Source organism: Amblyraja radiata, chromosome 8 (genome assembly GCF_010909765.2).
Source record: "Amblyraja radiata isolate CabotCenter1 chromosome 8, sAmbRad1.1.pri, whole genome shotgun sequence".
NCBI classification, from domain to species: Eukaryota; Metazoa; Chordata; class Chondrichthyes; order Rajiformes; family Rajidae; genus Amblyraja; species Amblyraja radiata.
In genome coordinates this window covers 37,807,617-37,824,842 of record NC_045963.1, presented here as the reverse complement: position 1 = coordinate 37,824,842, position 17,226 = coordinate 37,807,617, and positions in this window count along the sequence as shown.

The window sequence follows — 17,226 nt, the reverse complement described above, 5'->3', positions numbered from 1 at the left end:
AAGGTCAATAGGTAGAGAGAAGAGAAAGATACAAAGTGCAGCATACAGTTCTCAGCATTATAGCACGACAGTACCAGAGGCAGGGCCCAACATCCATAATGAGGTACTGGAGAACTGAACTGTACCCGAGCTTATGGATAAGGGAACAAATGTTGATGCCCTCTCCCTGACCAGCAGCCCCAGCATCCACACTCAACAGACTCTGGTTAGTGGGCTACCTCATCTGTACGTGTGGCACCAGATTCATGAAGCGAGCATCCCACCCAAAGCTCCACCATGGTAAAAGATTTTCAGGAGGACAAAGAAATGGTTTCAAGTGTGTTCTCAGAATTTCCTTGAATAAATATATCATCTTCAGCCATTCTTGGGAATACCTGACCTCTGACCAATCTAAGTAGGGAAGGACCATTCAGGAAGGAACTGGTCATTATGGCTCTCTGTGACTGATGCACATGGAGGCCACCAGCAATGAGTGGAAAGAACATACAACACTCCAATCAACCCACCCATCAGGCCCCACCTGACCAGCCAGTCAGTGGATCCCACATGAGACTTCTTACTCACCTCATAATGCACAGAACTGGTGGAAGAAAGTTACCTTCAAGTCCAAGGTTTAGTTTAGAGATTACAGTATGGAAACCAACACACCGAGTCCAGTAGCTAGCTCCAATTCCCACTCACCCAATACCTGTTTTCTTGCTTTGGTCCTTAATAAAGTAATACAAATCTCAGCCTTAATTTAAAATTCTTCCAGCAACTTGCCATACCCTATCTCTGTAATTTCCCTCCAGCCTTACACCCTATGAGATTATGTGCTGTTTTATTTTTGAACTCCTCATCATCCTTGAGTTTAATGCCAAATGTGCACTCAGATACCAGAGTTCCTAACTTCTCCAACTTTCTACCACTCTGTCTACAGATCAGGTGCTGTGTAAAGCCAACCTGATTGATGAAGCTCTTGGTCATCTCCCTTCATATCTCCTTCTTGACCTTTGTTTGATAAGGAAAGACACAAAATGTTGGAGTAATGCGGTGGGTCAGGCATCATCTCTAGAGAACATGGATAGGTGACGTTTCGGGGTGGGACCCTTCTTCAGACTCCAGGTCAGAACATGGTCATAGAACCAGAGAGAAGCAGGTATCACAGAGGGGGAACAATAAGAGAGGGTCTCTCAGAACTCCCGTTGAAATAAGGAGGAGAACTTCTTCAAAGTACGAATACCTTGAGGAGATTTCACAGCGGAGCAGTCAAACTGTAAAAATGAGGAACTGCAAATGCTTGTTTACCAAAGAAAGACACAGACTGCTGGAGTAACTTAACGGGGCAGACAGCATCCCTGGAGAACATGGATAGGTGACATTTCAGGTCTGAAGAATGTCCCAACTCAAAACATCACCTATCCATGTTCTCCAGGGATGTTGTCTGCCACTGAATTACTCCAGCATTTTGTGTCTTTCCTTGGTAAGATAGCATTTGCAATTCCTTGTTTCTACATTTGTTTGATGAGATTCCCTTAAGGCCTACTGAAATATTTGACTTTATTAAAGTCCCTATGTAAATACAACTTGTGTTCCTAACATCCAGACAATAAAGACACCAGATTACATCAGCATGTTATATGCAAATGACAAAATTAGGAGCATAATATTCTCACCAGTGTAGGGACAAATCTTACTTGCCATGTCTCATTTTCAGAAACACAGTAAATAATTCATCATCCTTTTTCTTCCTCAGAAACTACCACCCCCGCATTCAGAATTTCAGAGCACATAGTACTGAATTAGTTCATTATGGGATTAAGTGAATGTTTCGTCAGATCATTTTTCAACTATTGGCAGTTAATCACCTCCCCAATTAGAGTTTTCGGTCTGTTGGAAATTGAATGAGGCTTGTCCCTCCAGTTTTGGATCTTTGTAGCACTACTAACATTTGATCAAAGTTCAATGTCAGCAATCTGAAGGCAATGTGACAAACTTGCATTCTTAGCACTCAATTATCAGAACTGGTTCGTCCACTGCTCAGCAATTTGCTGCTGACACCAGCTTCATTAACTTCAGAAATTGGGAAAACGCCAATAAGCCGTAAAATATTTCATTCCGTACTTTCAAAAACTCTCTTGCATGTCTGATCATGGAGTCTCAATTGGATCCAGTGAGTTCTGTGAATAAGTTTGCGACAAATGTTTTCTTCTTATATAACAATTACATATTTACAAATTGCCTTTCTTTGCTGTATTAAAATCTTACACTTTTTCAGGACCTGATCAATAAAAAAGTTCAAGGTTTACACCTCCCATACAATTCTAAGGAAGTACAGGACGCACACAGCCGGTTTCATTTGAATGAAACATTATACCAAAACTGGATCTGTCCTCTGAGTGCGCCATGTAAAGTCCCATGACTTATTTCAAAGAAGGGCAGTGGAAATATCCCAGTGGCCTGGCCAATATTTCCCCCTCATTCAACATTACTGCAACACATGATCGGGTCATTGTTACATTGTTGTTTGTGAAAGCCTGCTGTGTGCAATTTGGCTGTTCTATTTCCTACAACACAACAGTAATTATCTTTAAATAGACCCTATTGCACTTTGGGACATCCTGAAACGGATGTCAAATGCACATTATAAATGCATGCCATTCTTTTATTTCCTTTGATAGTTAAATCTTACACCTCGAGAGTTTAATATCAATTAACTTTTAGAAAATTGCTATTTTTGAAAACTATATATATATGTATATGTACTATATATATGTACTGAACTTCTTTTCATTTATTAGATTGTTTACAGAATACTAAGTTTATATTTTCTGTTGTGCTGCTGCAAGTAAGAATTTCATTGTTCTGTTTGGGACATATGATGATAAAACACTCTTGATTCTTGAATTGTCAATAAAGCAAATATGACATTCATTAATATATTGGCATTACAGAACTGAAATTTGTAATGTACTTTACGTGATAAACATTAGGGCAGGATTAACTGTAGCCGGCTAATAAATGTCATCTATCACACATTGGCTTTAACTTGCCGAGTTAATTGCCATGGTCTTTTGTACTTGATTTCGCTGAACGATAGAGAACAAAATTGCATGACATCCACTACAGTAAAAAAAAACAAGACTTGCGTAGCCTGGGTGAGACTGTCTTCCTTCGAGCAGTCAAATTAAAGTATTAATTGCTAGTATGGTGTCACAACTGAGACTTCTTATGTAGAATAGTGAATTAAATATTAAATCGGGGACATGAAGTGAATTAAAAAAATATGAAACTTGGCACGAATAAAACAGAGGTATAAATAGGCTGAACAAAGAAGTCAAATAAATGCATAATTACTTTTTTTGATCTCCAACTGTAATTAAAATTTGACGGAATGCGACTACGCCCTAATAGTTAATTTTCAATGCCAGATAGTAAGCAGGATTTATCATGTCGGCTTTAAGTCGGTGGACTGGTTCATATTCAAGGACTGTGACTAATCTAAATGACTGTGCCATTGCCCTCAAACTTCATCAGAGGAATGCATGTCAAAGAAGACAATACAAGTATTGCCCATTTTCGAATAGGGAGATGAATATTTCCAGGTGCAGTCCAAGTCTGCAGCGTTCAAGTCAAACGATGCTGAGCAGCAGACAAAATCTACTTGTGTCCTTCGCAAAGGTATCAAGGATGCCAAGAGCGAAATCCGAACTCCAGAGTCCTGAGGTGACCACACGGACACCCAGCAAATGTGGCAAGGCTTACACTCTATGATGGGCCACTAAGAGATGTCGAGCAGCATCGTTGGCAACAAGGTGTATCTTCTGACGAGCTCAATGCATCCCCCATGCTCGCTTTGAACAGAAAGTCAGTGGAATGACATCATCCACCCTAACAGCCTCCCCATAGTCACTGTCATAGATATAAAATCAGCCTTCCTAAGAGGGAATCCACTGGAAGCAATTGTCCTCGATGGAGCCCATGGCTGCATCCTCAGGACCCACGTGGACCAGCTGGCAGGAATATTCAGCCATTATTAACCTTTCTCAATCCTTTTAGAAGTCACCAGCTTCAAGAGGCTGGTCATGGTTCATATTAACTCCCAGCCTCCCAGGCAGCTTTGACCTACTTACATTTCCAGCTACTGAAATGTACCTACTGTCACAACAGGTCCATGGAAGACACCATGTTCCTGGAAAAACCTTGCACTTTCAACAGGGACTTGAAAATGGTGCCAAACTGATGACTCTATATACTGTCTCAGTATACTACAGCAATACACATGTACTGCATCTGAGATTAATACAAAAAGCTGGAGTAACTCAGCGGGACAGGCAGCATCTCTGGAGAGAAGAAATGGGTGACGATTTGGGTCGAGACCCTTCTTCAATAGGGGAAAGTGAAATGAGAGATATAGATGATGATGTAGAGAGATATAGAAGAATTAATGAAAGATATGCAAAAACGTAACAATGATAAAGGAAACAGGCCATTGTTATGTTTGTAGGGTGAAAACGAGAAGCTGGTGCAACTTGGGTGGTGGAGGGATGGAGAGAGAGGAAATGCCGGGGTTACTTGAAGTTAGAGAAATCAATACTCATGCCACTGGGCTGGAAGCTACCCAAGCAAAATATGGGATGCTGTTCCTCCAATTTGCATTTAGCTTAGTCTGACAATGGAGGAGACATAGGACAGAAAGGTCTATGTGGGAATGGGAAGGAGAATTAAAGTGTTTAGCTACCGGGAGTTCAGATAAGTCCAGGCGGACTGAGCGATGGTGTTCAGCGAAACAATCACCCAGTCTACATTTGGTCTCACTGATGTATACTGTCTCAGATGCTTACCTAAGATGAATCTCAATGCTTATGTACGGTAATACTTGTACTGAACTATATGCAAAAATGAATTCCACTGTACTTCAGTACGTGTAACAAATAAAGTGCATTGAATTGGACCATTGAACCATCTCTGGAACACGTAGATAAGAAGGATTTAGATAACAACCTGGACCCCTATTTATTGACAAAAGGACAGAACATTCTGGAGTAACTCAGCGGGTCAGTCAGAATTTCTGCAGAACGTGGATAGGTGATGCTTTGGGTTGGGACCCTGCTTCAGACTCATTGTGGTGGGGGGGGTGAAGAAAGCTGGAAGAGAGGAGGAGCAAGACATACCCTGGCAAGTGATAGGTGGATATGGGTGAGGAGGGATTTGGATTGGCAGATGGTTGGACAAAGGCCAGAGATGAAAAGACTAAAGATGTGAGATAAGGATGGTCGAGTTGCAAATTGTGAATCCAGAAGAAGGATTGCAGGTGAAAGGGGAGGGGGTAGAGAGAAACGAGTGCAAGTCCAGGTGGGACAGGGCAAAGAGGAAGATAACAAGGAGGGGAAAGAGGCATAAGAGGGGTTTGCAAAATTGGAGAATTCAATGTTCACACCGTCAGCTTGTAGGCTACCCAAACGGAATATGAGGTGCTGTTCTTCTCGTTTGCATGTGGCCTCACTCTGGCAATGAAGGAAGTTCAGGACAGAAAGGTCAGTATGACATTGGGAAGTGAAGTTAAAATGGTTAGCAACCGGGAGATCCAGTCGGCCTCGGCTCGGCAAAATGGTCACTGAGTCTACGCTTAGTGTCGCTGATGTAAAGGAGGCCACATCAGGAAGACTGGATGCAGTAGATAGGGTTAGAGGAGGTGCATGTGAACCTCTGTATCAACTGGGTAGGCTGCTGGGGTCCCTGGATGGACGCGATGGAGAAATCTGAAGGGTCCCGACCTGAAACGTTGCCTGTCCATGGCTTCCAGGAGATGCTGTCTGACCCACTGAGTTACTCCATCACTCTGTGTTTTTTCTTGTGCACCAGTATCTGCAGTTCCTTGTGTCGATCTAATTTTGGCATCAATTTAGAGAAACATAGTAATGTAAGAAGTAGAAGTATGAAGTACGCTGTTCAACCCCTTACGCCTGCTCTGCATCTTAATATCATGACTGATCTTTTACCTCAGTACCACCTTCCTGCATTAAGCAAGTATTCCTTGAGTCAATCAATTGCCTTCATGAATACAATCCAGTTAAAAGAGAAGAGAAAAATGACGAGGAGAAATAGTAATAGGTTCACAAGTTATCAGGTAACTGAAATATCCTGATCTCCCATCTACCTCACTGGAGACCTTTGAACTATCATTAATTGGACTTTATTAGACTTTATCTAGTACTAAACATTATACCCTTTATACTGCATCTGTACACTGTAGGCAGCTTGATTGTAATCATGGATAGTCTTTCCGCTGACTGAATAGCAGGCAAAAAAATGCTTTTTACTGTACCTTGGTACATGTGACAATGATAACCTGAACTAATTTTAAAACGTGGAAAAGAGGTTTAAAAGAGTGGGACAATTGTATTGGGTGATCGTAGATTCTCCTCTGAGACCAGCATGCAAATAGACAGCATGTTCTGGCACCATCCTGCTTGGGGTATGTGCCTATTAGGCAGGATTGCACTTACCTCAGTAAACACCTCGCAGAATCCACCATTGCTAGACCCACGACTGCACTAAAGATTTTGCTGGGTGCAGCTACCCAAGGTTTTCCTTCACTCATTCTGTGAAGTCCGCTTGGGTCAAGAGTGACAGCTCAGCTGCAAAATGGTGCAAGGTGTAGGTCTACCGACAGTCTGCCCGAGGACCCTCTGACATTCATGCCATCAACAGGCATATTAGGGTGCAACAGTGATGCAGTGGTAGAGTTGCTGCCTTGCAGCACCGGAGACCTGGATTCGATCCTGACTACAGGTGCTGTCTGTATAGAGTTAGTACATTTTCCCTGTGAACACGTGGGGTTTCTCTGGGTACTCCTGTTTCCTCCCACAGTCCAAAAATGTACAGGTTTGTAGTTTAATTGGCTTTGGTACAATTGTAAATTGTGTGTAGGATAGTGCTATTGTATGGGGTGATCGCTGGTCGGCGCGGACTTGGCGGGTCGAAGGGCCTGTTTCTGCACTGTATCTCATGTCTAATGTCTAAACAGGCTTTTTCCACTGTTTCCATGTATTTCTGATGATCAACATCATTCTTAAAACATTAGGAAAATTGCAATGAATATAAAAACTTTATTTACTGACATGAAGCTGCAGCTAATTAATTGAGACCATAAATATAATTTTACAAAGAAAATTAAATGCAAACTTTATCTTTTTAAATGGATGCCAATGACCCTTTGAATGAATGGGGCCATGCTAATTGTATCAGTCGCCGTTGGCATTAAACTGGGCACAATGCTCAGGTGCAAGTCTTGAAGTTGGGCAAGACGTCAGACATGTACAGTATGTACCAGACCACCAGTGTATTCCTGACTTCTGCATTGCGGTGTGCAATACAACTAGTCAGTGTTTCTCTACAAACCCCTAAAGTGAAATCACAGTTAATTTTCATTCATTTTTTCATAAATGGGTTTTATGACAGATTTGGGAGGGTAAGTGCTGTAATGTGGCTGTGGAGTCACCTGCCATAAGATGTCAGTAAAGTAGTACACTCAGCAAACAGGAAAGAGTAGGCGTTTAAAAGAGGGTGTTTGTTGGATGAAGAATAATTATAGTGCTTGTGAGTAGTAAATGATAATGATTCATAATTGGATTCTCTGACAGCTGTTAGCTCTGAGCACTAATTCAGTTTGTCAATTTAATTAATCATAATTAGTAGTACACTTTCACATGCTGTATTTATAGTGAAAACATGATAACACTGGACATCCAAATGGACCACCATAATCATTATCTGTTTTCTAATTTGTCTGTGAAAATAGAAGAAATTAATCCAAATGTCCATCTTTTGGAATTATAACAGAATAAACGAGAGCAAACATTTAACTCATGGGTGCCTAGTATGTCGAACAAATCAGTATTATGACATTCCCAATAAAACTGCTCCCTATCATGTTAAATCATCCTCAAATCTGAATGTTCTTTTGAAGCAGAAACTTTATAGTCTGCTCAGGATTAGATTACTCCGAAGTAATCTGATCATTTTGAGGAAATATTACTGAACAGCACTGCATTTCCTGCGATTGTTCCCGCAAATAGATGAATCCAAATAATGCTAAAAGATGCATTAAGCTTTTTACCTACTCCATTATCCTTCGGCGAATAATTCCCTTTTTGATTTTGCTACATGTTTCAAAAGAGAAATCCAATATTATCACTGTTTCCATCAGAAGGAATGCGATTGTGAGAACAAGTTCAGTGCAAGGTGGTTTCTGCGGATTCTTGGTATGTAATTGCTACATGTCTGCTCTTGTGCTGCATAGTGCAATGAACAGAAGAACAGACAAGCAAATATCGTGGGAGTGTGTCTTTCTTCAGATCAACCGCAAATCATTTCTGAGTCGTCTTCAGCCAATAATTTTATTGCACGATATCTGCAGTTTTCTTATACATTTTAGTGTTATGTTTCTGTCATGTTAACCCCCTGAAGTCCAAACCAGTCTATTCTCTCAGTCTCTCCAAGGGAAAACACTGCTAGTACCTGATGACCCAGCACTCGGCACATCATGATGATTATACAGGAGGATATATAAATGTGTGAATGAGGCAATCTTGTCATTTGAAGCCCTATGCATGCAATAGCTGTGAATAAGTAGAGTCACTATCTCATTATTCTCCATTCCTGAACATCAAATGATAGTTCCATCGAAGGGAACATCAGACACCATGTGTTGGAAGGAACATCAGATGCTGGTTTACACTGAAGATAGATACAAAATGTTGGAGTAACACAGTCTGAAGAAGGCCCTTGACCCGGAACATCACCCACCCCATTCCTTCTCACCAGAGACACTGCCTATCCAGCTGAGTTACTCCAGCATTTTGTGTCTATCGTCAGAGATAACATGATCCTTTTTGCCCATTGTCTTTATATATTAATTTTCCAATAAGTGTCATTGGATAGTAAATAGAAATAGAAAATTTAGATATATGTTACATGCTATCTCTAATCCAGGAACAATGGGAGTTATTGTAAGTTTAGTTAATGTTGTCAAATGCATGATAGTGCATTGGTCTCTTGTTATGATTTTATGAGTGATTTTCTTTTGCCTTTCATAGATTAAAAAAAAGGGCAGCATGCATAGTTAATGGAAAACAAGTATCATCCATTTAATTTAATTAATGACTTAAGTGGGGCTTCTCAAATTCTGCTGTCAGGAATTCTGGTGTCAGGGGTTATGGGGAGAAGGCAGGAGAATGGTGTTGAGAGAGAAAGATAGATCAGCCGTGATTGATTAGACTTGATGGGTCGAATAGCCTAGTTCTGCTCCTATAACATATGTCCATATGAAATTAATTGGTCAAATGAATAAGTTGCGTTAAAATTTACAAATACTAAAGCAATATAGTAATTTGTTAAAAATGGCATGAAAAATAAAAACAAATTCTTAATAACTGAAATGCCACAAATGGAAACTAAAATTCTACACTGGAATGTCAAAACAGAGGAAAAAATAGTTTTATTCACCTCAAAGTCAAGGTCAGTGGGTTCCCATAAAAAGGAATTCTGACCTGGAAAGGAGAATGACGAAGAAAACTTTGTCAGACAATCCACTCATTTCCTGTCCCCTGTAGTGTGAGGCACTGGGGAATTAATCTTTGTTGGACGAACAATGAACAATTCAAACCAAAGAATGCAGAGTATTAAAAAAAACTACTAATTAACTGCAAAAGAATGTCAAATTTTGTATTTAAAAAATGTCACAACAGGAATGTGGGGTCAAAATTCCAGGTGTGGTGTTAAATTCCTTTGGACTAGTTGATAGCATGTCCTGAAAAGAAACAGGCCAATAAACATTTTAAGGGCTTTCACAATGAGACATGCAGTCAGATAGGAGAGCAGAAATCTGCCCTTGCTGCACTGTATTTGTTTGTGGATTTCTAGAAAATATAACATGTAAAATTGTACACTATTAATTGGTTTCTATTATTCTCTGTGGCATATTAATCATTGAGGGATAGATTTTAAATGCCGGCAGCAGGCTCATTAGCAAGTTTGTTTAGAGATACAGTGTGGAAACAAGCCCTTTTGCCCACCGAGTCCATGCCAACCATCAATCACGCCAACCATTGATCATCCCTACAATAGTTCTGTGCTATCCCACTTTTGCATCCTACATATTAGAGGCAATTTACAGAAGCCAATTAGCCTACAAACCTACACATCTTTGGAAGTAACATTTTCAGGGACAAAAAAAATAAATGGCGATGTTGAAGATAGTCAGGAAGGATGTTCAAGAATCAGTTGGAAATGGGGGCAAAGAAATGGCTGGTGGAGTTTAATCCAGGCAAGTATGAGGTATTGCATTTTGGTAGGTCAAATGTAAAAAGAAGATATAGAGTAAATGGCAGGAATCCTGGGAGCACTGATGTACAGAGGGAACTTTGGGTGAAAATCTGCAGCTCCCTGTAAGTGGCAACACCAGTAGATAGGGTGCTAAAGAAGGGGCACAACATATGCATAGATAGGTTAGATAGTCAGAACTTTTTTTTCCCTGGGTGGAAATGTGTAACACCAGAGGGTATAGCTATAAGGTGAGAGGGGGAAAGTTTAATGGAGATGTGTGTGGCAAGTTTTTTACACAGGGTTGTGGGGACCTGAAACACATTGCCAGGGGTGGTGGTGAAGGCAGATGCATTAGTGATGATTAAAAGGCTTTTAGATGGGCACAATAAAATCAAAGGAATAGAAGGATATGGATCATATACAGGCAGATGAGATCAGTTTATCCGGGGGGCGGGTGGGGGGGTGGGGGGGGTGGTAAGGGGGGGGGGTGTGGGAGCTGCAAGGAATGAAAGAGTGAGAAGAGAGAAAGGGAAAGGGCTTGACCCATCATCCTGTCAATGGATCCAACTCCTCAGAATTGTTTCATGCCATTTTTTATTGCTCACTCGTGCAAGTGGAACTTAAACTTGGAATCTTCTAACTTAGAAGCAAGGACACCATCCAGTGAGTTACAGTTGATACTAAATATGCCTTGTAAAGACATACGTGTGCAAAGCATCCCAATTAAGCGTCAAATTTGTTTACAATGGGTTTTTTTGCCGAAGGGCAAATGGCTCATCAAGTACCAGGGACAATATAAACTCAGCAGCAAAGAATATTTCCATAATAGAACCTACTGAATTTTTCAGCTCAATAATAGCTTTTTATATTTAACCTTTATGAGTCCAGTATCTAAATATGCAAGAGCATGGAGAGCTCATACATAATTTGTATCACTTTAAGAATAAATAGATTGCTTCTTATGCTAATGTGATTGATCATCTTAACTGGTGCGTTCTGTTGGAAAATATGATCTATCATTTTGACAAGATGAGACTTTTTTTCCTACCTGTGTCTGCATTCAAAAAAGCACAAGGCGTGTTTAGAGGAGTAACAGCAAGAGATAAGTAAAGGGATATTCCTTAGGGTCGGAAATATAGCCACTGTTGTTTACATCCTGCATTAAGAACTCAATTTCAGAAATACATGTTTAAACTTACTAGCAAAATCAATCCAGTAAGGGCAAAAGAACTGAATGAACCAGTTCAGAAATGTGAATAGTAGAAACACTTTAGCTATATTTAACATTAGAGCAATTCTGGATTTGTGGTCAGCTGGTAATAGTGGCGAAAGGAATTCGAGGGATGGTAATCTTGCATTCATAACTTATTGCAGGAAGCATATCAGATTAAGAATGCAGTCTTCAAACATACAAGTACAAATTATGAAAAGCCATCAGGGAGAATGAATGGCAGAAATTATGATTTTAGTGCATATAGTATTTTTCCCAATATTGGGGAATCAAGAACTAAAAGACATAGGTTTAAGGTGAGAGAGAAAATAATTAAGAACCTGAGGGAAAACATTTTCATACAGAGGGTGGTGGGTATAAAGGAATAAATAGCCAGAGGAAGTAATTGAGGCAGGTACACCAACAATATTTAAAATACATTTGGACAAGGACATGGATAGGAAATGTTTAAAGGGATATGGACCAAACATGAGCAAATGGGACTAGCTTAGATGGGGCATCTTGATTGGCATGGATGAATTAGGCCAAAGGACCTGTTTCTGTGCTGTTTGATTCAAAGACTAAATATACTTTTTATTGGAACTGAGACATTAACTATGTTTTTGATTAAGGATGCTTAAGGATACAAAGGTAGTGCAGGAAGGAGATGGTGAGGGAAAATATCAGTTCTGATCATATTGTATCTGATCATATCTGTCCATATTGAATGTTAAAGCATAAACATGGCTGACGGCTGCTTCTGTTCACAGATACTGTCCTGATCTGCTGAGTATTTCCTCGAATCTCTGGTTTATTTCAGATTTCATGACCATCTCTTCCTTGGGTCAATTTTGAACAGCTCCCTGGTGTCTCCCTCCAATCACCCCCCTTTTCCAAAACACACCCATTTATCATCCATGAAGTAGCTTCAGAAATTCTGGATGTCATGATCTTTATTTACTTCCTTTGCAAATAGAAATTGAGAATAAGATCAGGTCAGAAACTCACTACCTTCTGTAATTAAATGTTTGAAGTCTATTATGATTGTTTTCATACTAATTAAAACCAATCGCCTTTTTCTCTTTTAACTTCTTTAAACTGGAGACAAATCAAATATATTTATACGTTTTCCCCTCAGATTAGTTCACTTAACATGGTTTAAAAGAAATAACAGATATTAAAGTGCAGGAGATAAGGAAGGGAATTGAAATGTAGGCAACAATTGCTCTGAATGTAAAGTAATATTAAGAAGGAACACAGGTTACAAAGCAAAGGTTTCAGAGAACTTTAATTAGAAGTCTAAAATATTACTTCCAATTCATAACGATTTGGGGAATAGGTTTGTGTTCTAGCCAAAATCATTTTCAAAACCAGGGTATATTATCCAATCTGTAATATACAAATATCCATCAACAATCTCTTAGAAACGCACTGTGTTATAATTTCATCATTACTTCAAGTGATTAATCAGTGTGATTGTGGCAGAAAATTGTCAGAAAGGCCAATTATCTGGCATAATTATGACTACTGCCAATGTTATACCAATCACTCAAGAGAATGTTCAATTATCTTGTGAAATAAATACACCCTTTTACACAATGTCCTGGGAATTGGCTCAGCCGAGAGAAGAACAAAGGCCCGGAAATTGATTTTATATTGCTTTTATCATACAAAAAGAGGTGGGTGGCGGATGCAAATGTGTGCACTACTAGAAATTTACCTCCCATTGTATTTATAATGGTAGAAAAAGAAAAGTCCAATGGGGAAAAAAAGGTCCAAGGCCAACATCTGAAAGAGGTGTTAAGAAATGAGGAGAAATTATCTAAGATAGTAAATAATTGCACTGTGCCATTATGCGTGTCAGAAGCTGATTCAGTTGCAGCTTTCGGCAGAGAATGGTGTAATACTTGAAAAGCAGGCATTGAGGGGCTAAAGGTAGGACTAATTGAGCAGGTTTGTCCATGAAAGAGCAGAGTTACGATGTGCTGAACGGTATGTCTCAATGCTGCAAGATTCAAAGCCATGAACTGGTAGTTACAGGAGAAGGTGATTTCTAAGCTGCCGACAAAGCACTCTTTGAAGGAATCATTGGAGGTGGGCAGGTGGGACTAGTGTCAATGGGGCATCTTGGTCAGCATGGGCAAGTTGGGCCAAAGGGCCTATTTCCATGCTGCATGACTCTATAAAATATAAAGCAAGTAAGTTTACAAAATTTAATTATTTCAATGTGGAATAAAAACCGAAAATGCTGAAAGCACACAGCAGTTTAGGTGGTATCTATAGAAAGAGAAATAGGGTCAATTTATCACATTGAGAACTCTTTGCTGTGAAACATTAATTCTATTTTTTTTCCACATGTGCTGTCTGACTTGCTGAGTGTTTCCAGCATTTTTCTGTTTTTGCTTCAGATTTTTGGCATTGGCAGTTCTTTGCTTTTTGTGATCTGGTTGTGGAGTAGGGGATCAGTTGCTCTTTCCTGACCACCCACTTATGACGACCTATTCTAGCAAATTATCTTTCGCTATTTGGATAGCTCTGTGCACCTGACATGTCTTGACATATTTCTTTCAAGGGAATGATTTAGGAATTACATATTTAAATGGTTTGCTTTATTGTAAAGTAATTTTCCACAGGCCATGAGTGACAGGTGTTTATTAGAGCCAGGTGAACCAGTTTGTGGATGATTGCAGTTCCCATCTACTTCAAATACAGAAAATGACTTGCTTTTTCATCATACACTTGTGATCCAAGTATCATCTTCTTTATTTGTTGAATAGCAGGAAATGACTTATTGAGTCATCAGGCTATTAAACACTACAATCTCGAACGAAGCTCTGAACTACATAGTCTTAGGAGGTACACAAACAAGCTGGAGAAACTCAGCGGGTGCAGTAGTCTTAGGAGGCATTGTTTTTGGTTTGCACTATTACTGTTATTTTTAATATACTGAATTTTTGATTGTTTATTATGGTGTTTACAGAGTACTATGTTTACATTTCTGTTGTGCTGCTGCAAGTAAGAATTTCATTGTTCATTTTGCAACATATTGTATGCCACAAAAACATTTCTTCTCTTGAGTTCCACAACTCAAGATAGGGGCACAGAGAGCAAGATATATTCACAACCCCATTGGTAATCCCAAATAATTAAAAAAAATATGCAGGATTTGTTAATCAACAAAATTATCTAGATTGAAGATAGACACAAAATGCTGGAGTAACTCAGCAGGTCAGGCAGCATTGCTGGAAAAAAGAATAGCTATTCTCTTTCTCCAGAGCTGCCAGACCCACTGAGTTACACCAGCATTATGTGTCTATCTTCGGTATAAACCAGCATCTGCATTTCCTTCCTACACAAGAATGTCTAAGTGTTGGTCTTCACAGATGCAGAGTCAGACATCTCTAATATTGTTCTCTGAAAATAAAGGCCATTCAGCCCCTCAGGTCCATGCCAGCTCCTACTGGAGGAATGCATTCTCTTACTCTTTTTATGCAGCTCTGCAGGTTAATTTTCTACTTGACTGCCTATCTGTTTGCATTTAGATGGCCCTGTTTGATACTTTTTTCCTTAGAGGTGAATTTCATATCATAAACACATTCTGTGTGCAGGTATTTTTCCCTAACATGCCTCTCCCCTTTATCTTTTGTTCACATTCTGTAAAAAATTAGGCAAATAAATTTATGCTAGATTCTATTCTAGATTTCTTTAAGAAAGAGTAATGATGGACTAAATAATTTTTGACCATACAATAGTTCTAAGAGCATTCCGCCAATCCGAATGATAATCAAGGAAAAACATTTAAATGTTTATCCTTTCCCAAATCTTCACTGTTAAACTTAATATTAAAGGAGGCATTTTTAGTTGTCTCCAGATGTTTAACTCATCAGTAGCTGTGTGGTTGATTTTTGAACAGCCAAATTCATTTCATAGAGTAACTATTCCAGTCCCACCTGATCTTAAGTACAGGAACTAAGTAATAAAGGGAGTGCTGCTGGAAGGTCAACTATCTGTCAATTTCCATTATCTTCTGGAGGGAGAAGTGGGAAGGAAATTTCCTTCATGATCGTGACTGAACCTGGGTTTCAATAAAACCTGCCTTTTATTCCCATTTTCTGAATAAACTAGAGAAATGGCATAATCTTATTCATCATCTCTGAAAATCAATTTATAGATCTACAAAGTTAATGATCGCCTCATGAATGTGGAAACATTTTGCGTTATATTTTCTGAAGTTATTCATCAACTTGACAAAGTGTGAACATTACATGGTGACAGATGAAAAATAGTTTATCGTGTGCCGAATCTCAAGAGGAATGAATCAAAACACTCCATTGCTAATAATGCAACATGTTATCAGATGTTTTTTGTCAAACACAGTTTCAGATGCAAGTGTGAAATCTGGCACTATGTGCAGATCTGGGTGTAGATTTCACCTATACTTGGCAGTACACAAATAAGATACTGAACTTGTTTATTTTACAGATTTCTTTCAAAATGTTACATTGAACAATCATAGGTATAAAAATGTTATGTCCTGTTTCATGTCACCAACCATCAGAGAGGTGATTGGTTATCAATGTTGTTTTCTGTTTCATTTCATTTCATGCACAGTATTGATGCTGTGGCGTTGCTTCACAGCTTGGTTTGGGAGCAATTATGCTCAAGACCAGGACAATTACCGAGAGTTGATTGCAGATGTAGCCCAGTCAAACACACAGACCAGACTTTCCACCATTTACTCCATCTACGCTTCATGCTGCCATGGAAAAGCAGTCAACATAATCACAGACTTGAGATAGACACAAAGTGTAACTCAGCAGATCAGACAGCATCTTTGGATAAAAAAAGTCCTAACCGGAATGTCCCACATCCATTTTTCTCCAGAGATGCTGCCTAACCCGCTGGATTACTCCAGCACTTTGTGTCTATCTCTGGTATAAATCAGCGTCAGCAGTTCTTTGTTTCTCTATAATCATAGACTTGTCCCACCCCAGACATTCCTTCTTCTCCCTGTTCCCTTCAGGCAAAAGACATAGAAACTAGAAAGTACGCATTGCTAGACTTAGGGATAGCTCCTTTTCCTCTGTTATCAGGCTTATGAACGGCCCATCCATATCCTGGGATGCTGTCTCATTTACCTCCATCCCATTGCGGACATTGGATCTTGTCTATGGAAGTAATGCTGAGAACAATATTTTGCACTCTGTATCTTCCCCTCTAGCTACTGCACTTGAGTTTGATTACAACATAATTGTATTCATGTGTGATGTTATCGGATCTGTTTGGATAGCATGCAAAACAAACCTTTTCACTGTACTTCGATGACATGTGACAATAAAAACCATATACCTGATGAAAATAATGTGGTTATGGTTAAAACAGGTAATACTAGTTGTTCAGTAGTTGGTTTATTATTATCATGATTTACTTATTGTGACAGAGAAGGAAACCATTAGGCGCACAGAGCCCATGCCAGCAAAGCAGTCCCACCAGTTGCTTTCTCCCTTTTCATATTTCCCTGTGGCCCTGTAAATATGTCCTCGCTCAACTCTCTTATTTTTATTCGTTTGCCTCTTATTTAGGGATATTTACAGTAGTAATTAACATACCATCTTTGGGATGTACAGGCTGGTTCATTGATTCACTGCAGGCAGCACCTGAAGCCAGGAATGAATCCGATCCTTGAAGCTGTTCCACTGTGCCCTCCA